This window comes from Schistocerca serialis, chromosome 2, assembly GCF_023864345.2.
Source record: "Schistocerca serialis cubense isolate TAMUIC-IGC-003099 chromosome 2, iqSchSeri2.2, whole genome shotgun sequence".
Taxonomy (NCBI): domain Eukaryota; kingdom Metazoa; phylum Arthropoda; class Insecta; order Orthoptera; family Acrididae; genus Schistocerca; species Schistocerca serialis.
This window is the reverse complement of record NC_064639.1, coordinates 736,263,471-736,286,147: the sequence shown is the minus strand read 5'-3', so window position 1 is coordinate 736,286,147 and position 22,677 is coordinate 736,263,471. Positions and strand designations below refer to the sequence as shown.

At 43.0% G+C, this 22,677-nt stretch overlaps 1 pseudogene; it reads right to left on the bottom strand.

The window, feature by feature from the left end:
- Positions 1 to 14,774: 14,774 nt before the first annotated feature.
- On the bottom strand, positions 14,775 to 14,891 carry LOC126458798 (5S ribosomal RNA; annotated as a pseudogene).
- Between the last annotated feature and the right edge of the window lie 7,786 nt (positions 14,892 to 22,677).

Here is a 22,677-nt window from a genome sequence, read left to right as displayed (position 1 = left end):
CTAAAGCCCTAGAACCGCTCGGTCACACCGGCCGGCTCAGAATCAGAGAAATTATAATATTCTTTTCTACATTTGAATATAAAAACAAACATATCTATTAATAACACTCAATAAATGGAATTTGTAGCTATGGGAACATACAATCATCAAGATGTATCAGTATTTACGTAGATAGTGCATAAGCGTTAGTGTGGTACCAAATGTGATCTGGAGTATTGTTATTACACAGTTTATGGCTGGTTGTTGATGTACCTCATGAAAATGTCTTTCAAAGCCCTCTCTAAGTGTGATTTTAATGCTAAATCCTCTATGTCTGCCAAATGGGCTTCCATTTGTTCTTCTCTCTCGTGATTAGACACTTCTTCACATTCACAGAGGCCTTCAGTGAACTTTTTGCGCCTGCCTGCTCCATCCTCTGCCATGGACAGGGTAAGTTTTTATTTAAAAAATTTTTTACAGAAAAAAATTTTAATACTTAGACAATAATTTACCTGTCGCAAATGAAGTACGATAACTAGTCTAAGTTGCCATCTGCAACCATGTTCAGATCTGTAACACTTAGTGGAAAGGCAGCCTAAGAAGAATATGTACAGTGAAGTAGAATATAAAAACAGTGTACGAAAACTGAACAGAAATTATGGGTAGCCAATTCTAAAAATGAAAGTGAACATTGACAAATACATTTAACAGTGTAGTACAAAATATGTTAATGCTTATAATGTGACATTCAAAATGTAAAAAGGCGATAAATAAGAACTCGAAAGCATTATTAGCTTTAGTTATGCAATTACAAATACCAAAAAACGACAGCACCTAGCTTAGAAACCATCACCGTGAGCAAACCAGGTTATAGATCTGGCGGAAGAATTGTAGACCATAAATTTCAAAAACCTTAACTCTACATTCAAATGAATTTTAAAAGTAGAAAGATAACAATGACTTAAGCTAAAATTACAAGACAGTGATGTTTTACGTCCTCAGCTGTGAACATGCCGTTAGTAGGAGATAAATACTACGTAATTGGTATCAGTTCAAGAATAAAATTGTCTAAGTTCAACTGAATTAAAAGCATAAAAATAACAGAGGAACGAGGCTGGAAACTAGAAACCTGGAAAGCTGCGTTATGCCGGCCGAGTGGCCGAGCGGTTCTAGGCGCTACAGTCTGGAACCGCGCGTCTGCTACAGTCGCAGGTTCGAATCCTGCCTCGGGCATGGATGTGTGTGATGTTCTTAGGTTAGTTAGGTTTAAGTAGTTCTAAGTTCTAGGGGACTGATGACCTCAGCAGTTACGTCCCATAGTGCTCAGAGCCATTTGAACCTAAGCTGCGTTATATAACTAATTGATCACGTGCCGTGTGTAAATGATAGTTCGTACGACACACAAATGATAAAAACGTCAAAGTACATAGCAGCGCTAAAATACCTGAATGATTTACGTACGCCATCCTGGCATTAGGTATATAAGGCAGCTTCCGTGTTATGTAGTTGTCAACTTCATTTCCCTATTATTTTTATGGTTTTAAAATTAGTTCGACTTAGGCATGATCTTCTTGGATTTTATTCTTGAATTTATGCCAATTATTAGGATTTTCTCCCACAAACTGCATGTTACCATTTAAGGAAGTAATACAGATCTTTGCCTTATAATTTTAATTTTTGTGCCACTGTTATCTTTGTGATTTTAAAATTCAGCTGGATTTAGCTTTCTGCGATTTGTGGTCTACAAATATTTCCACAGGTCTACAATCAGGCTTGCTCATGCTGGGGTTTTTAAATGTTGTAATGTGTGTTAAATCTTATGGGGACTTAACTGCTAAGGTCATCAGTCCCTAAGCTTACACACTACTTAACCTAAATTATCCTAAGGACAAACACACACACCCATGCCCGACGGAGGACTCGAACCTCCGCCGGGACCAACCGTGGTGTTTTTAAACTGCGTACCATTATTATTTTGGTATTTAGGAATGCATGTTATTGCATGACTACAGTAATGATGCTGTCAAATACTTATCCACCACCTTTTCACATTTTGAGCTGTATGTTACCTTACAAGTACTAACACATTTTGTACTACACTGTTAAATGGCTTTGTCAAATGTTCACTTTTACTTTTAAAATTGGCCCCCGTTATTTTTCTTCAGCATTTTTCACTATGTTTTTGTGTTATAGTTAATTTACATAATTATCCTAGGCTACGATTCCTCCATGTGTTACAGATCTAAAGACGGTTGCAGACATCAACCGACACTAGAATGAGATTATCACACTGCAGCGGAGTGTGTGCTGATATGAAACTTCCTGGATGTTTAAAACTGTGTGCTGGACCGAGACTCGAACTCGGGACCTTTGCCTTTCGCGGGCAAGTGCTCTGCCAACTGAGCTACCCAAGCACGACTCACGTCCCGTCCTCACAGCTTTACTTCTGCCAGTACCTCGTCTTTACCTTCCTAACTTAACAGAAGCTCTCCTGCGAACCTCGCAGAACTAGCACTCCTGAAAGAAAGGATATTGCGGAGACATGACTTAGCCACAGCCTGGGGGATGTTTCCAGAATGAGATTATCACTCTGCAGTGGAATGTGCGCTGATATGGAACTTCCTGGCAGATTAAAACTGTGTGCTGGACCGAGACTCGAACTCGGGACCTTTGCCTTTCGCGGGGAAGTGCTCTACCAACTGAGGTGCCCAAGCACTACTCACGCCCCGTCCTCACAGCTTTACTTCTGCCAGTACCTCGTCTCCTACCTTCCAAACTTAACAGCTCTCCTGCGCAGGAGAGCTTCTGTTAAGTTTGGAATGTAGGCGACGAGGTACTGGCAGAAGTGAAGCTGTGAGGACGGGGAGTGAGTCGTGCTTGGATAGCTCAGTTGGTAGATCACTTGCCCACGCTAGGCAAAGGTTCAAATGGCTCTGAGTACTATGGGACTTAACTTCAGAGGTCATCAGTCCCCTAGAACTTATAACTACTTAAACCTAACTAACCTAAGGACATCACACACATCCATGCCCAAGGCAGGATTCGAAACTGCGACTGTAGCGGTCGCGCGGTTTCAGAACCGCTCGGTCACCTCGGCCGGCGCTAGGCAAAGGACCCGAGCTCGATTCTCGGTCCGCACACACAGTATTAATCTGCCAGGAAGTTTCATCAACCGAGACTACTTAGCGTACTTTAATTGTGATAGTTAAATTGTAGCCCAGGTATCAAAAGCCTTTTACTGAAAAAAAAAAATTATTTCATAAACTACATTAAGACCGCCGTCTCTTCACTGACAATGTCAGGCTTCGTTAGGGTAAATCTTCTTTTACTCTTAGTGTTCATGACTTTGCTTTCAGTTTCATCAAAGGTTGTTTGGTCTTTTCTAAGGCTGAATCTGTCTTTCCAACAACCACTTCTATTTTGATTTCCTCACAGCACTATTTCTTCACTTATCTCCTGTGGCCACTTGTCGTTTACTTCCTGTGTTTGAGACTGAGTCATTCGCTGAATGTGAACTGAACGTGACATACCCAAACTTGCACTTCGATGACGCGCGCGGGGCTCGACACTCTAGCAGGGTGAGCAGGCGCTGTTAAGCGGCTCGGGCGTCGGCGCGGCCTGGGAGGTGCAGACGCGGTGTGGCGGCGCCTTTGTGCTCGCGAGGTGACAATTACCGGCTCCAGTGCGCCTAATTAGCGTCACCGGCAGTCAGGGGCGGCCGGCCAGGCTTACCGGCTAACGACCTGTATGGCGAGAGCGCCGCACCGCACGGCACACAGGCGGGCCTCACTCAACCACTCTCGGCCACCGTCAGAGAAGAGCCGCCTTTGACTGGGCGGGCTGTTACCGGAAACTGTTTGTCCAAACAAAGATGTTGCCGGAGATAACTACGGCTCTGGCTCGTTGCAACACTTATTTTCCTGCACTGGCAGCGACGCAAAATCTCTGAAGGAATCGCAACGACAAAGGGAAATAGAACGCTAGCTGCTTCCCCACACTGATCGACGTCGGAGTAATTATAGCGCCATGTAATGAAACTGTCGAGCGCAGAAATGTACCCAGCTTTTTCTCCATTGTAATATTATGGAACGCGCGTGAAAACGGCCCATCCTCCAGTCCTATTACATCTGCATAACTCACTGTGCAAATTCGACGAGCCTTTCCGGGCAAAAATTTAACTACTACTTCATAAGAGGAAATGGCTTCCGCCTGCGCATATGTGATGTTAGCACTTGCATTGAACTATATATGCTTCTCATTTATTTTTTGCTTTCTTAGCAGAGTTTCTCAGTTTATGAATAGAAACACGACCCACCTGTGCCACACCAAGTATAAATGATGGGAACAAAAAGTACCACATTATTATGGTAGGCAAAGGATATTTTGTTGACTGCTGCACAATACTTTTAATGGCGTAAGTACATGACACTATTTTTCAACATAATCAGTAGGTAGAATTGGAAGGGAATCAGCATTGGCCGTATTTTGTTGTTTTATTGTCAGAAAAATCGATTTTAGGTAAAAAAAATGGTTCAAATGGCTCTGAGCACTATGGGACTTAACATCGGAGGTCATCAGTCCCCTAGAACTTAGAACTACTTAAACCTAACTAACCTAAGGACATCACACAAATCCATGCCCGAGGCGGGATTCGAACCTGCGACCGTAGCGGTCACGCGGTTCCAGACTGAAGCACCTATAACCGCACGGCCACATCGGCCGGCGATTTTAGGTCACTTAGTGACCATCCTCAGTGCTATAAGTTAAAAATTTTCACATAACGATCAGAGTATAAAACTGAAAATCACAACTATATCTGCGTATGAACATAACAGTTTGTAGGAACATACCTGTCATATACAAGTAAAATTGTTGGGCACTGATATCAATCTATGACCACAAGCTGATAGCGATCACATAAACTGAGGCCGCTGTTTACATGCACCTGTACAGCAGACCTTGGTGTGACAGGGCTAAGAACGCCCTCTATGTGACATGTGTCACGTGAAGACTTAATATTACTAGTTTTACAAGATATTAACATAAAATACCTCTTGTGCATTTGTAACTCATGAAGGAATTCAAACTTAAAATGTACGTAAAAGACATAGCAGACGAAGGGAGAAGGGAACATCTAAAATACACTGGCGTATTATTTTTTAAAAAAAAAACAACTTACAAAACATAAGACAGATCGATAATAAGTTGTCAGAGTGCAGAACAAGTAAAAGAGGAAAAGAAAAGGAAAAACAATAATATATGAATAACATGAAATGAGGTATAACACAGTTTTTTTAAAACATATTACCCACCATCTGGCGTGGGAAGTTAGAAGTACAACGTTCGTGATTTACGTAAACTGTTACGTTAAGACTAAAAAGTCAAATATATAAAAATAGGATTAGTACGAAAATGCCATTACGTAATAATTAAAATGCCGTGAAACACAATATTCATTATAAAAAAGTTTTGAAGGTGTAGACAAACAATTTTGTTATCATCTTTAACCAACATGATGATGGACAAGCTAACATTATTACAACAATGGTTATACGCTTCTGCATAAGCACTGGGTCAGAACCCATATACATGACATCAAACATAAACGGTTGCTTAGTGTAATATAGCACCCACAATTTGGCTTGGGAAGTTAGAAGTATATCGTTCTTGATTTACGTTCAATATTACATTAAAACTGAGGAGTCAAATGTATTTTACGTAAATCAAGAACGATATACTTCTAACTTCCCACGCTTAATTGTGGGTGCTATATTACATTAAACAACCGTATATGTTTGATGTCATGTATGATTTTGCTGACAATAAAACAACAAAATACGGCCAACGCTGATTTCCTTCCAATTCTATCCACTATTTGGTCGTGGTGCACACAACACGCCATGGAGTCGCCAATTAATAATCAGTAGGCCTCACAAAAAATGTCAGAACATTCTACCTATCGTTCGGATCCTCGAAAGAAATCCGCTCCATGGCCGGAAAGAAGGAATTGTCTTGGTGCGAGATCTGGACTTCACGAACAGCGTCATCTATGTCTAGGGGCTTCAGTCTGCAACCGTGCGACCGCTACAGTCGCAGGTTAGAATCCCGCCTCGGGCATGGATGTGTGTGATGTCCTTAGGTTAGTTAGGTTGAAGTAGTTCTAAGTTCTAGGGGACTAGTGACCTCAGATGTTATGTCCCATAGTGCTCAGAGCCATTTGAACCATCATCCATGTCTGCTCGTCTTGGTCAAATTATTTGCACCATTTCACTACGGATGAATACCATTAGTGCATATATTTACACAAATTCGTCGTCATTTTCATAGATTCTACACACCTACTTGAATGGTCGTTTCGTTGTCACTTTTCGCAATGATTTTAGAAATTAAAATGGAATGTTTTCTATCCCTTCTGCCTTATTTGATCTCATGTCTTACAAATTTCTTTTAAATTCTCTTTCTAATACTAGATTCTTGACCTCTTCCCTATCCACTGCAATTTCTTCTTCATTCATTTCGTGAAACGAGTCCTCCCTCTTGTAGAACCTTGAATGTACCTTTTTTACCTATCCGCTTCCTCCTCTGCGTTTAACAGTGCACTCTTAATATTACCAACGCGTGCTTTTAATTTCACCGGAAGATATTTTGGGGTTTCTGTATGCTGAGTGAGTACTCCCGATGATCATTTCTTTTTCAATTTCTTCAATTTTTTCCTGCAGCTATTTTGCTTTCGCTGCCCTGCATTTCATTAAGATTTGATAACGCGACGTCAGTATTTGACATCACTCCAACCCCCCCTTCGTAGGTTACGGAAATGTGAGGCACATTCAGTACCTGGAGGCTGAGTACGAGAATGGCTTCTTCTAGTTGTCTTCCACTGTTCTCAGTCAGGCGGCTATGCCACAGTACTGATTTCGCATTTGCATCAGTGACGTACACAAGAGACGTAATTCGTCATAGGTGACTAATAACTTTTAGTTATAGAAGAAAGTAGTCGATTTCGTTATTAAATTGAAAATACATGGGAACCAGGCTGCAACTCTTCCTTCCGATTAACATTTCCATGCAGATTACGATTTCTGAACAGTACTGTGATATTTTCGTCAGAGTTATGGCCTTGTAAAATACTACGTATTAATGCTGCCATAGGACGTTGCCTTTGTGTGGAAATAGTGATGCTGATGCTGATGATCTGGGGCTCTCAACTGCGCGGTTATCAGCGCCTGTACAAATTCTCAATCTTTACACAATACAGATTCGCCACTTTCACGAATGGTGATGAAATGACGCGGACGACACAAAAACCGAGTCCCCGAGCGCAGAAAATCCCCGACCCGAAGGGGAATCGAACCCGGGACCCCGTGATCCAGAGGCAGCAACGCTAGCTGTGGACATGGGATAGTGAGCCCTCAGTTAATAGACCCGTTTTTTCATAGATAGAATACTGAAGGTGCACATGTACCGCGGCCTCCTAACAGACCAACTACCACGGATGCTAATAGAGGACGCTAGAAGACGTTCCTCTGCATACTATTCGGTACCTGTGGCACCAACTTGATGGCTCTCTAGCGCATAGTATACTACATGTATTACAGGTTGTCTTCATGAGTCGTTTCCAAATAGTTGGATTCGACGTAGTGAACCTATACCTTGGCCGGTCCGGTCCGGTTCCTAGATTTGACACCTATAGACTTTTCTTAAGATGCTCTCTTCAAGGACATACCAGCTACAACCGGCAATATGCAATGGCGTACTACCAGAGCCTATTCGGACATCTCCGCTAAAATGCTAGCACGTGTGCAGCAGTCGTGGTCATTTTGGCACAACCTGTGATGGTCAGTTGTCTCGTTGCTAATATCAATAGTGTATGCAAATGTGTTATTTCTATGCGTGAGCTCCTCCTGGTATTACACAAGAGGCGGTATGGGAATTTTTCGGAGAGCGATATATCGTAAACGACTCACACTATAATCCTGCAACAAACATCACTGTCAGTCTATTTTACCCCACTTTTAGGTTGATCCCTTAAAGAAAAGAGTATGTTCGAACAAAATATACACTTTCTATGTGTTGTTGCAAACTATTGGCTAACAATAAGTGCCCCTGACTACCAATCCATTCTTGAGAAACACGCGTCAATAGCTGTTTCCATTTTCGCAATATCTGCCTTTAAAGTTTTAGGTGATTCGCCCTGTATATATCTTTCATTGTGTCACAGTTCCTCTCCTGGGGGAGACGTCATAACAGGTTGGCTCAAGAAACCACTGCTGGTTACCGGCCATGGGGGTCCCATGATTAGCACTTGGGCCACACAAGTCATCGCCTGTGAGAGGAAACACTGTCGCTGTCCATCATCGTTGGTGTGTACACTGGTCACCACTATTGGTCTCTGCCGTCCACGTCGGGTCCTTGGAGTGTTTCTGCTCACTTTGCGCGTCCCTTGTGAGTTGATTATTCATACCATTTGTAGGGGTTGCATACTCTGGCCGGCACACAGCGACCTGCTTCCAGGCCCGGGTAGGCGCCACCCCACTGGAGGAGTACTGGCCACGTTCCATTGCCTGGTCACCACCTGTCGGCCAGGGAGGTTCCGCCTGACGGCCGTCATAAGAAGCCGCTTGCTGACCGCTGCACCGACTGAGCCTGGCCTGTACCTAGGGGCACTGACCACAACCTACCACCAAAGCTTCTGAGTAAGTCCAGCTGAGTAAGTCCACCCGATACCTATCCACGACACCGCTGCAAGAACGCCGAGGGTGGAAACTTTGACGTCTTCTTGACCACTAGCAGCCCAGCTCTAACACTCAACGCAATGGTCATGCACCCCGACCTACATACTGTAATCTGTGAAGCCTACATGAGCTATGAAGGCCACGAAATGTCCTCCATAAGTCTACTTTACAGCGTCACCATGGGGAGCGAGTGTGCAGATGTAACATTATGCTTCTTAATGAAGACCAACCAATCACAGTGGTGTGTGATATTAGGCTTTCTCGGAGAATTAACTGTTTGTACTGTTCTCCGGTCTCCAGCCGGGTGCAATCGTTTTCAAACGACGATATTTGTCTGCAGGTATCACCTGAAGATGACGGCAAGGAACGCTGTCGAAATGTCGTGGTTTGAAAACGAGTGCACCCCGCTGGAGACCCGAGAACAGTACAAACAATCACAGTGGTGCAGCCCTCACACGCCCTCTATTACTTTCTAATAATTTCTCATATTCAATTTCTTATGGTAATGTGCCTCTCTTACAAACTTTAGTTTCCATTGTTACTCTAATTAGCTTTGTTTTCGGTTTTTTAAGGGCCGTGACATATTGTTATAGGTCATACAAGAAACTGTAAAAGATATGGTCGGAGGACGTAAAATGGAATCCTTAGGAAAAGACGAGGTCATTTTCTCAAAACTGTTAGATAGATCTAAAAATCCTGTAAACCAGGAAGACTGTGCGAACATCATGCTGCTACCGTCGTGAACCGATCACGAGATAAGTAAGATTATAGCACGTACGGAGGTAAGCAGATAGTTGTTTCCCTTCACTCAGTAGGCGAACGGAATGCGGTAGAAAATCAATGATATTGGTATGAAATGTCGTACGCCATGCACTGAACAATGGCTTATGGAGAACGGATAATGATCCACCCGTCGTATGTGGACGAACGTTTCGACATCGATTTTCACACAGAGATGTATCAACTGGCATGTTGTGCACAGTTCTCAATGTAATGATAAAGTTATGATTTATTCTTCTTAAATAAGATTTTATTCAGTCTGTAACAAATAAAAAATTATATATGTGCCAGTCATTGAAACCTCTACATCTTCTGTATCGTTGAATATATCGTTATGTAATTTATTTATCAGTGTTTACATTATTGCTACAGCAGAGCAATTGTCAGTGGCGTAAGATGCTGTGCCAATTACTCATTACCAGTGCCTTTGCATTCATCATTAAAGACAGTTTTATTGTTTTTGCTTGGACAGGTAGGAACGGAACTTGAGCCTCAGTTGTGCGGCTGTATTCGTGAATTCCTGTCTGAAAGCTCACAGTTAGTAGTAATTGATGCGAAGTCTTCGAGTAGGACAGAAGTAATACGTGGCGCTCCCCATAGATGTGTAATAGGCCGTCTGCTGCTACTGATTCACATAAACAACATAGGAGGCAATCGGAGCAGCTCTCTTCGAACGTTTGCAGATGATGGTGTCATCTACGTCTTGTAAAGTCCTCAGAACATCAAAACCAATCGCAAAATGATTTAGACAAGATTTCTGTATGTTGCAAAAAATTATAATGGTCTCTAAAAATGAAAAGTTTTGAGTAATCCGCATGATCACTAAAAGAAATCCATTAAATTTCGGTTACAAGATAAATCACACAATGTAAAAACTGTAAATTCAACTAAATACTTTACGATAACAATTATGAATATCTTACATTGGAACGATCACATAGATAGTGTTGTGTACAAAGCAAACCAAATACTGCAATTTATTGGCAGGATACTTAGAAATTGTAACAAGTGTACCGCCCTCTTGTGAGGTACTGCTGTGCACTATGCGATGCGCATCTTATGGGTGACATCGAAAACTTTCAAAGAAGGATAACTATCGCGAAATAGGGGAGAGAGTGAACATGTGAGGACTGCGGTAGGTTCAAATGGTTCAAATGTCTCTGAGCACTATCGGACTTAATATCTGAGGTCATCAGTCCCCTAGAACTTAGAACTACTTAAACCTAACTAAACTAAGTACATCACACACATCTATGCCCGAGGCAGGATTCGAACCTGCGTTCATTTTAATTGTTGGAAAGTATGTTACACCTGTAAAGGGGACGGCATATGGGACGCTGGTGCGACCTATTCTTGATTACTGCTCCAGTGTTTGGGATCCGTACCAGATCGGAATGGAGGACATCGAATAATTTCAGAGGCGAGCTTCTAGATTTGTTACCGGTAGGTTCGGACAACAGCTAAGTGTTACGGAGATGCTTTGGGAACTCCAATGACACTCGTTCTTTTCGAGGATCACTACTGAGAAAATTTAGAGAATGAGCATCTGAAGCTGACTGTCCAATGATTCTACTACCGTCATCATGCATTGCATGTAAGGAGAATCAAGATAAGATATGAGAAATTAGGGCTCATATGGAGGCATATAGACCGTCGTCTTCCCCTCGCTCTGTTTGCGAGTGGGACAGCAAAGAAAGCGACTAATAGTGGTACAGGGTACCCTCCGCCGCACACCTTACGGTGGGTTGTGGAGTATCTATGTAGATGTAAATGTAGATACTAGTGCTTTGTTCTATTCTTTGAGAGAAGGTGTCCAAAAGAAAGCGTTTCTAGAAACGATATATTTCTATGTCGTGTTACTCTCATTATGTAACGAGACTTTTGTCCAAACATGAAAGCGAAATTACATGAACGTAACAGAATTAGGATTACGTGCTGTGCTGTTAGAAATGCAGGTATTGCAGTCGCTAAATTTGACTCTTATGTTAGGTTTGTTAATGAAGCACGTTATCAGATAGGTAAGGTTAGCTGGGATAAGCCAAGTAATCTCCGCTTGGGGTGCCTGTAATAACCACCAGTGGTAGAATGACGCAATCATTAGCTGGAGCACTAAGTCTTGATTGCGAAATGTAGAATAACTGCAGTTTTCGAGAGGATGCGTGGGGAATGTTTAGTGGTTCGTAGCGGTAGGGGAGAGCGGTAATTTATTAAGCGTCCGGGAACTAATTCTGTAAGGAAGGAATGAAGAGATCTGATAATGTTCTCCACTGTTGTCATTACAAAACGCTGCACAACGTTTTAGTTGTATAATCGGAGGAATGCAGACTTTCGTGCCACCAGTCACATTATGCAAGTCTGTTGTGAATCATTTACTTCTGGAAATTAAGAATCAAAATATTGAAGGTGAAAAAGACGCTTCGTGAATTCATCTCTCTTTGAACTATCTACTTTTTATTATTTTCGATGCCTTGTTATCTAAATTTTGTACGGATTTGATGTTTTCATTAATGACACACGTAATGTAGGCCTATAAAGGAAAAGTGGAAGGAAGCGGATTTAAGAAAGCATTATGGAAGTTTATAACAGAAAAACCCAAAATGAAGTCCATTGCTTAAAATTTTATCACTGACTATACTTGAAATAATATTACGCTTTTAAAGGGAAAATTGAGATTTCTGAGCTATTTTCGATGCTGAACCGCAATTTTTGAATTAATGAAATATAATGCACAATAGTTTCTACACAGAAACCACCATTAACGATTCTAATTACATGTACGTTGCTTCGTAAATTGTCCAATATCAGTAATTACGGAGGTAGCCTGGTTCATTAATTTGCATACAATGTTTCGTTATTGTTATACATATCTGATGATGTATTCGGTGCAGTGTTCACTCTAAGTTATTACAACTGCAAATATTGCCGGTTCCTGTCAGGAATTAATTCATGAATCCATATTTTATTGAATGTATGATGAAGGGTCATGATCTCCAGTTCATTTGTAACGAGTGACAACGGATACGATTCGACCTTAAGTTGCGCTTTGGTTACTTTGTCGAAAATCCCCCTTCTCGCACAGGCTTAAAAACCCACATCAAGTCTACAGTTACACCTGAGGTCTAGGAGCAGCGTGTCTCATTATGAGGCGAGCCAAAGCGTCCTCGGTCCCGGATTCGAAACGCGTCGTCGATTAAATTTTGATTAATAATCAGCATTGGCGGCCGAATACTTCCAGCATAAGAAGTCCCCCTCATTCTGCCAACGGCCCTGTCAAAGAGGGCGGAGGAGCGGATAGAGGTTCAGGGCACTCTCTTGACCTTTCAGTGAGAAAATGTACCTAAAGGCGGAAGAATCAGCAATGATCAGTGGCATGAGGATGCAGAACGCAGTAGAAACCACTGCAGTAGTGACACATAACGTATATCCACAGGACATGTGTGGGATACAGATATACTAAGGAATGACGAGACAGGCTTGAAGTTCTCTGAAACTAGATAAAGCAATAAGTAATATATCAATAGGCAGTACAATTAAAATGGAGTGAACGTCTCTAAAAAGAGCAATCACAGAAGCAGGAAAAGAAAACATAAGTACAAAGAAGGTAACGGCCAAGAAAACCTGGATAACACAAGAAATACTTCAATTGATTGCTGAAAGAAGGAAGTACAAAAATACTCAGGGAAATTCAGGAATACAGAAATACAAGTCACTGAGGAATTAAATATAAGTGCATGGAAGATAAGGTGAAATGGCTGCATGAAAACGAGAACAAATCGAAAAAGAAATGACTGTCGGAAAGACTGACTCTGCATACAGGAAATTGAAAACAACATTCGGTGGAATTAAAAGTAAGGATGGTAACATTAAGATTGTCATGTGAATTCAACTGTTAAATGCAGACAAGAAAGCGGATGGGTGGAAAGAGTTCATTAAGGGCTCTATGAGGACTAATATTTTTTTAATGTGATAGAAGAAGAAACAGCAGTCGATTCATAAGATACAGGGGATCCGGTATTAGAATCGGAATGTAAAAGAACTTTGGAGGGTTTAAGATCAATTAAGGGCAGTAGCGATAGAGCATACTCCTTCACAATTTCTATGTCATTCGACAGTGTAAAATGATGGATGTCGTTTGAACCTCTGAAATATATATGTGTAAGCTTACGCAGGGACGAGTAATATACAATATGTACAACTGCCAAGAGCTCACGCCCAAGAACAAAGCACTCGGATTAAAATGGGTGTAAGACAGGGATTAGTCTCCCGCCTCTACTGTTCAAACTGTACATCGAAGAAGAAATTATGAAAATATACGAAAGATTCAGAAGTGGAGCTAAAACTAAAGGTGAAAGGATAGATTCAGAAGTGGAGCTAAAACTAAAGGTGAAAGGATATCAACGATACGATTCGTTGATGACAATGCTATCCTAAGTGAAACTGAAGAATAATTACGTGATTTGCTGAATGGAACGAACAATCTAATGAGTGCCGGCCGAGCGGTTCTAGGCGCGTCAGTCTGGAACCGGGCGACCGCTGCGGTCGCAGGTTCGAATCCTGTCTCGGGCATGGATGTGTGTGATGTCGTTAGGTTAGTTAGGTTTAAGTAGTTCTAAGTTCTAGGGGACTGATGACCTCAGAAGTTAAGTCCCATAGTGCTCAGAGCCATTTGAACCAATCTAATGAGTATAGAATATGCATTGATAGTAAATCGAAGAAAGACAAAATTAATGCGAAGTAGCAGAAATTAGAAGAGCGAGAAACTTAGGAACAGTACTCATAGTCACAAGACAGATGAAGTTAATGAATTCTGCTACCTAAGCGGTAAATTAACCAATGACAGAGCAAGGAGGACTTCAAAAGCCAACTAGCAATGGCAAAAAGGACATTCCTGCGCGAGAGAAGTCTACTGCTATGAAACAAACGCCTTAAATTTGAGGAAGCAATATCTGAGACTATACATTTGGAGCACAACATTATATAGTAGTGAAACATGGACAGTGGGAAAACCGCAACAGAAAAGATTCGAAGCATTTGTGATCTGGTGCTACTGACGAGTGCTGAAAATTAGGTAGACTGATAAAGCACTCCGTCTTCAGGCCACGAGTGGCCTACTGGGACCATCCGACCGCAGTGTCATCCTCGGTGCAGGATGCGGATAGGAGGGGCGTGGGGTCGGCACACTGCGGTCTCCCGGTCGTAAGATGGTATTCTTGACCGAAGCCGCCACTATTCGGTCGAGTAGCTCCTCAATTGGCATCACGAGACTGAGTGCACCCCGAAAAATGGCAACAGCGCATGGGGCTAGGATGGTCACCCATCCAAGTGCCGACCACGCCCGACGGCGCTTAACTTCGGTGATCTCACGGGAACCGGTGTGTCCACTGCGGCAAGGCCGTTGCCTTTAGGTAGACTGATAGAGTAAGAAATGAGGAGGTTCTGTGCAGAATCGGAAAGGAATATGTGGAAAACACTGAGAAGGAGATGGGACAGAATGATGGAACATCTGTTAAGTTACGACCGAATGACTGCTGTGGTAGTGGAGGGAGTTGTATAGGGCAAAAACTGTAGAGGAAGACAGAGACTGCAATGCTCTACTTCTTGCTTCGCAGTGTTATATGCTAATGTCACGACAGGCAGCAGCGAGGAACATCAGCGTTCATTGACAGTATGCCTGGTAACGTCTTATTCAAGTAGTTTATGATACCATTCGTCTGGTGGGTGATGTCCCAACGTAAAGTTACCGCTGATTCCAGCTTCGACTAGAAAACTTTCTCATCTCTGAGACGATCACAAGTGGTGCTCAGTGCTTTTAAATTACGTCTTCTACGAGCATCCTTCCAATTTATGAAGGTTCGGCATCCCGCACAGCTTTGATGACAGCTTAGCTAGTGAGGTAGTGCAGTCTACTTACCTATCGATTTCCGTTTGTCGATATTGGTAACCTCTTGAAGGGGTCGATTCCAATCAGATTGAATGGCGCTGCTGCAGGTCAAACATGTAGCAGATGCCGCGGAGGTAATTGCGGCATCTCTTTCATCACTGTTATTCGTTACAGTGGCTGCAATGTTGTCTGACGGACTTCGCCAGTGATACCTGAGGCTAATTTTCTAGAGTATACTCAGGAATACTAGGTTATCGAGTGTTGGTACGTCGTGGAAATTGTTCAGGATAGCTGACGCACTGGATCATATTTCTTCTTATACTATGTTCCATACGTTAATATGATCCTATTCTTGAGGCTTCCATGGGTTTCAGTTCTGCTGTATTTTCCCTCTGTTCAGTAGTAGTGTCATTGAATGCAACAATGATTGAGATTTCTTCCAAAAAGCAGACCTTTTGAACCCATAACCCAAAAGCCGTGATGTGTTCTGAACGTAGTCTCTTCCCGGTCAGCCAGCTCAACCTCGATTTGCCAGTAATCTCTCTGCGTATCCGTGGTTGCTACTTTCAGTCTTGGGTATCATAAAAATGTGGTAATGTGCGTCATGTTTTTAGTCGTTTTGTTTAGGCATCGGTTCAAGTTCCGTCCTTTTTCTTTGAAAATACTCCAGAGAATGGTCAAAGACATTTTAAATGTTCAATAATGCCGTCCTGCAGCATCCTCTCCACCTCTTCCCTAATTATTCATTGCTCAGCCGGCGACACCCCATACACTCTCTGGCTGACTCCATCTTCTCCATCGGCGATCACGGCAATCAGTCGCGATCACTGACTAAAAAACAACACTGCGAGAAGTTCCGTGTCATGCCACATACAGAATCACGTTTGGCGCTGAATAGCTGGACTAGTCTCAGGAGTCAGGGCTTATAAATTCGATATTCTGCAGCGTCGTTGGATGACGTTTCTGGACACCGGTTCCTATCCTCGATTTGTTGCTCAAGACACCCTCCACAATCCTTCGAAGTTTGTATCAACATTTCTGGGATACCCTGAATATGCCAGCCTTGATGCCCGCAAGAAATCTCATCCGAGAACAGGACTATCAGTACATTATGTTAAAACAACAAAATCCTGTTGTCTGGACATATTTCCCAGTTTCGGTCATCACCACAATCACTTTCGTATCAGGGAACACAACTTTATTAAGCTAACGATTATAATCATTGGACACTGTAGAAAGAGATGTCCTAAAGTCGGTCACCTTCTGGACAGGCAAGATTTCCTGACATCTCGGTAACTGTCGCCCACAGAGGATTTTCTCTGCGGAGTTTTACTGAGTTCAGCGGTTTGACGAATGGCTGTCACCTCCATACAACGACAGGGAACAGCTTCCGTGTGTTGGGAAGCGACATCGACCAGAGCATTGCAATTGACTGGAGTGAATAGGACTGTTGTGACGATTAATGCCCTGCGGGGTAACAGTCATCGAATACTTCAAATAGATCAAATAGCTCTAAGCATTATGGGACTTAATATCTGAGGCCATCCGATGAACTAAGTAAACCTAATAACCTAAGAACATCACACACATCCATGCCAGAGGCAGGATTCGAACCTGCGACCGTAGCAGCAGCGCGGTTCCGGACTGAAGTGCCTAGAACCACTCGGCCACCGCGGCCGGCCATCGAATACTACTCCTACCGAGCGAGGTGGCGCAGTGGTTAGCACACTGGACTCCCATTCGGGAGGACGACGGTTCAATCCCGTCTCCGGCCATCCTGATTTAGGTTTTCCATGATTTCCCTAAATCGCTTCAGGCAAATGCCGGGATGGTTCCTTTGAAAGGGCACGGCCGATTTCCTTCCCCATCCTTCCCTCACCCCGAGCTTGCGCTCCGTCTCTAATGACCTCGTTGTCGACGGGACGTTAAACACTAATCTCCTCCTCCTCCTCCTCCTCGAATACTCCTCTCCTTTTTGTGTAGTGGCGAGGTGTCCAGAGCGTCCAGAATTTTAGCGGCGAGTTGTTTCTAACTATTCTTCTCTGTGGGGTAATATGTGGTGGAGGATTTGGTCCAATGCTGTGTTTGCTTAGTTCATTCTCCATGCCACGTTCGACTGATAACTGAGATTGGTGTTAACTATCGAGACCCCTCATCTTCCACATTCCTTTTTAGATCATGACGTAAATGGTCGTCCTCCATGACTGCTACTTATTGTGTTCTATGCGACGGGGCCGTTGAAGAGTTCACACGAATGCGCATTTACAAATGTTCTTGAAAAATGTTAGTGCAAATTTTGGCTCTCACGTAAGTCTCAGGGGATGATTTCAACACTTGGTGCATTAGTACATCGTTCCACACCCGGGAATTAGTTACAGTTTTTGAATTAATATTCACTCAGACATGAGTATAGTTTATACTAGGAAAAAATTACGCGAATATTATAGCAAAATCACTTTTCACGACATAGTTCTATTAAGTTTTTGTCGTCATTGTTTACTGGCGTCGTCCTTTTCTTTCACACAATGAAATTAGCACTGGTGAGACGGTTTACAGTTTTACTTTAATAATAATTTGACTCCGAGCTCCCAATAGCAATAATGTAGGCTGCTATAATCGAAAGTTACTCAATCAACTAGAACGGAACCATAAGTTCCACTGTCCTCTTTGTTCTAACAGTTTAGGTGCGAAATGACAGATCGCCACATGTTCACTTACACCGATGTATACCTCGTAATTCGTACTCACAGAAATAATCGTAGCACTTCCAGTTCACCAGATATATGCTTGGACACTTGCACTATTAAACAATACTCTGTCGAAGTAAATCGGTGCGAAAAATTCTTACTCAAACGACCACATGGGCCACCCTCGCTCGCCACCCACCCTCCAAAACGACTGACCTCGCTTGTATAGGCTCGGATGTCTACCCCTCACCCCTCCTCCACCCCCCCATCGCCCTTGCTACGTAAGTACCAATCTCACCAGTTAAGGTTACAAATTTTGACACATACATCCCTCAACAGAAATAAGTACACCATCGGAAACGCACTAAAAATTACATCTTATTTACTATGTTACATTAATTTCTAGTATTATTCTAACGCCCGAAAATCAAGTTTTAGTTTTTGCAAAATTGAGCCACTTAGCGCATATTTGTTTGTTTACATCTGTGCTGCAAAGTTTTAACATAGAGATGCATCTAGCACTGTTTCTAGGCGTAATCTATAGCGATTTACACATTGCGCTGCTCAAAATCTCCATATCTATAGTAATTAGTTAATTATGGGAGATAAATGTTAATAATAATTTGCAAACGATGGAAACAATTGCAAGTTAATTGTATAGTTTAACTTAACTAGTTTAAAATACATGTGATGCCACCCAAAATATTATATAGTGCCGTTCTTTACGTCATGAATTTTCTATTAAATTTTTATGAGCAATTTCCCATCAAACTTAGTTTATTGTTCTTTAGGAGTTTAATATTTATGAATCTTAACCTATGACTACGGCACTCGATCCGCTATGACGAGACGTTTTTAATGAGAACTCGCTCGTCTCCATAAGTTGTCATTTACTATTTTTATAAATTTTTCAGTACTTTTGATATCAAACAATTTTCAAGTTACTATAACTTTTGACTCTCGTGACTTAAAGAAGGTATGCGCGACTTCAGAAGGTGCATATTGCTGACCCCAACCCACTGCTGCATCGCTCTACGCCGTAAGTTACATATTTTCCGCATAATGTGCAGGAAACCAAACAATGTCCCAAGCTGCGGGCCACGTGGCCGCCCGGCGGAGGAGGCATCCCACTGACCCGTTGCAAATCTCGCGCGGGCGCGCCACGCGCTTCCGCGAATGGCGCACCATGTCGCGCCCTCGCTCTCCACAAAGCAATCCTTGCATACTAGACCTATTCATCTACTAACGGAGGTTTGTACCGTCACAACTGGATCAGTCATTTTTGGCTGCCATAAGCTGTCATATCTCTTCTTTACTACCTGGCGTATGGGAGACGAGGCTATAGTGGCCTGATTTGGGTGTCGACAGGGAAGTCGTGGACATGAACTGTTTGTGGGTGTACACACACACACACACACACACACACACACACACACACACACACACAGAGAGAGAGAGAGAGACAGAGAGAGAGAGAGAGAGAGAGAGAGAGAGACACAAATATATACCCGGGTGGGTTGCTATTCCCATACTGGGCGCCTCGCCATGTGGCGTACAGGGGAAGCCCATCAAATATGAAGGGTACTGAGGCAATACAATACTCGGGATGGACCAAAAATAGCACAGGAAATCCAGGCGCGACAGCATCCAGAGTGGGCGGCTTCCTGATCAGTGTCTGTCCACCCAGAGAGTGCAGCTGCAAATGATTGCTCCAGGAATTAACAATCCGTGGTTTTAACCTCCCGGTGGAAACACTGGACCGACCAGATTAATAGCAACCATGACTCGCGCGAGGAATAAAGAGAATGCCCCAGGTGGTAACCCATCCACCCGTCAACAGACGGCCACAGTTAGAACACAAAATTGGTGAATACCAAGCAGGCTTTCGCCCCGGTCGTTCATGAACAGAACAAATCCTCAATCTGAAAACAATTCTGAAATACAAGGCCATCTGGAATGCGCCAATCATTTGCACCTTCATAGATTTCAAGAAAACATATCATTCTGTTGACCAACAATCCTTGTCCAAGGTTTTAGAGGAACAGGAACGCGACCCAAAATAACCACGATTAATCAGACAGATATTAGCTGACACAACATCGAAAGTTAAATTCATGGATAAAATCACTGATCCATTCATGATCAAAACTGGAGTGCGCCAAGGCGACGGATTATCCCCACTATTAGTCAGCCTAGTCTTGGACAAAGTAAAAGTAGACAGTTCCTACGTAATATGTGTACCACTCAAGGTCTTTTTCTCCACTGTGTAATCCTCAAAAAGTTCTTCTACTCTTGTACCCTGCTCGGCACTTGCTCTTTTCTGTGTGACTGTCCTCGTTTCAGATCCATAAGTCACCACACTCCACACGAAACGTTTAGCGAATCTCTTAAGAGTAATGGGAATGCTTCTGGATGTCAGCGAGGCATCTGTCAACATCGCAACAAGGTCGCGCATACCTGTCCGATCTCCGCGTGCCGGCAATCTTGGAATGTGCGGACACTCTCCCTCGAGGTGATCAGTCGATCACAAACACTTCGCTGCACTGCTGGACGTCTTTCTTCATAAGGAGGTTATTGATGCAGGAAGACGTGGGCTGCGACGTCCACCAGTAGAGTGGTTAAGGCTGCCGTAGTTTCGTTCTTTGTAGTTTTTTCGTGTGGCGCTTATTTCATGAGATATTTGGCCCGGTCACGATCAATGGACCACTCTGTATACACGAGTGAATGTTTCGCAAACCTATTTCTTCGTACAACAACTTTAAAATATACTTGGTAGGACGATGGCTTATAATGAACGTATGCAGTCTTAAAGCATCATCTGCACAACGTCCAGCGCAGCATCACGAAACGGCATCATGAAGGCGCTGGCCCGCTTGTCAATGGAAAGAGCGTGCAGCGCTACACGTCCAGTAAGAGTTCAGCGCCCTGTCAACGCTGACTTACACAGCCGCCCATCACTGGTTGGGCCCCAGTTCTGTCGCAGACTTCGGGAGCGGGTATGAATAATAGAAAGACGTTATCTATCCTGCGTTCTGCGAGTGGTAATAGTATATAAGTATGGCATGTAGGAAACAAAGGCAGCCTTTTCATAACGAGGCGTTAAGTTCTGTTTCCTTTCTTTTTATAAATAAAGTGTTCCATTAACTACCACTGTTATTTACACATCATTCTGGATTCTTGTCACCGGCCGTCACTACTTGTCTCCTTCCTTGTTTGCGTCGGTGCTAACTCTCACAGTAGCTGACACAACATCTCACGCCGAGGATTCGAGAACCAACGCTGCCTTGGCTCTCCGCTGTCCCATCACAGCGCGTTACTAATATTTCTCTCTTTCGTTTCGGGGGATCATTGCTACTGTTGTGTTGTTTGTTGGAGACTAGTCGCAACGCTTCCGGTATTTGTGTATTTACGTTGCTTCTAATTATTTTTTGTGGCGATCCTCTCATTAAAATGATCTCAATCCCGCCTTCTATATCATCTACGTCTACGCCTCCGGCTGCTGCTAGCTTTGATCTAATGCAGTTTCAGGACCACCAAATATCCCAGTTGAAGACAGCAGTCCAGCATCTCATTAATGCACAAGCCGCTGCTGCATCAACTCCACCACAACAGCCAGACACATCCATGGCATCACCTCCGTGCATCCCACCGTTCCGAGCCTTCAATGAACGACAAGAAGAATGGAATGAGTTGTACGCTCAGTTCAGCGCTGATTGTGCTTCGTATCAAGTGCAAGATACTGTGGAACTTCCTTGTTTCTTGTCAACGGCCGCACAAGAGTATGCCGCCTCGCTCAGAAGTTGTTATTTCCGACAAGTAGTTTAGAGTTGCTAGTTTTTGAAGATATACTTTCCGCCCACATTAAGTATTGCGAAGATCAGGTACAGATTACTGCAGATCGTTACAAGTTCTTTCGGTTGTGGAAAAAGCTAGAACAGACATATAGTTAGTGGGTCACTGATACTCAGGTTTTGACACAACAGTGTCGTTTTCAATGCGGCTGTGGACAGTGCTGTAGTGACACAATGATTCATGATGAAATTACGTACGATGTATAAGGCAGTAGGATTCATCAATAAATTCTCCAACTTTCTGATCCTACTTTGAAACAAGCGTTACAAATCATTGAATATCAGGACTCGTGTGATAGTGCCGTGGAAAACTTTGAGGTAGCTCCCATATGCAGTATAACGCAAAGTGAGAAATAGGTATGGCATTGCGACCGACCATCGCACCCAAGCAGAACGCTGTGCTGCAGACAGAGTAAACAAGTGTATAGGGGTTGGCTGCTGTCACACTATGTCTCCGTTGCTTTTCCACGGTTAAAAGACAAAACTGCCCTTCGCATAACGCGACTTGTTTTTCTCGTGGAAAGCTATGTCATGCACAGTCTGTGTGCTCGCAACAGAAAAAGAACTCTTCACACGTTCCCTCTCGTAAGAGCAGACTTTCTTCTCACTCAGTGAATGCAGTTTTTTCTAAACTGGCTACTGGTACTGGTAATGACCAAATTCAGGATGTGCCTTCACCCAGCCCAAGTGCTGTGCAACGACAGTCAGACAAACTGTTTGTGAACTCAATCATTGCCAGATGCTCTGTGTGGCTTCAGCTAGACACT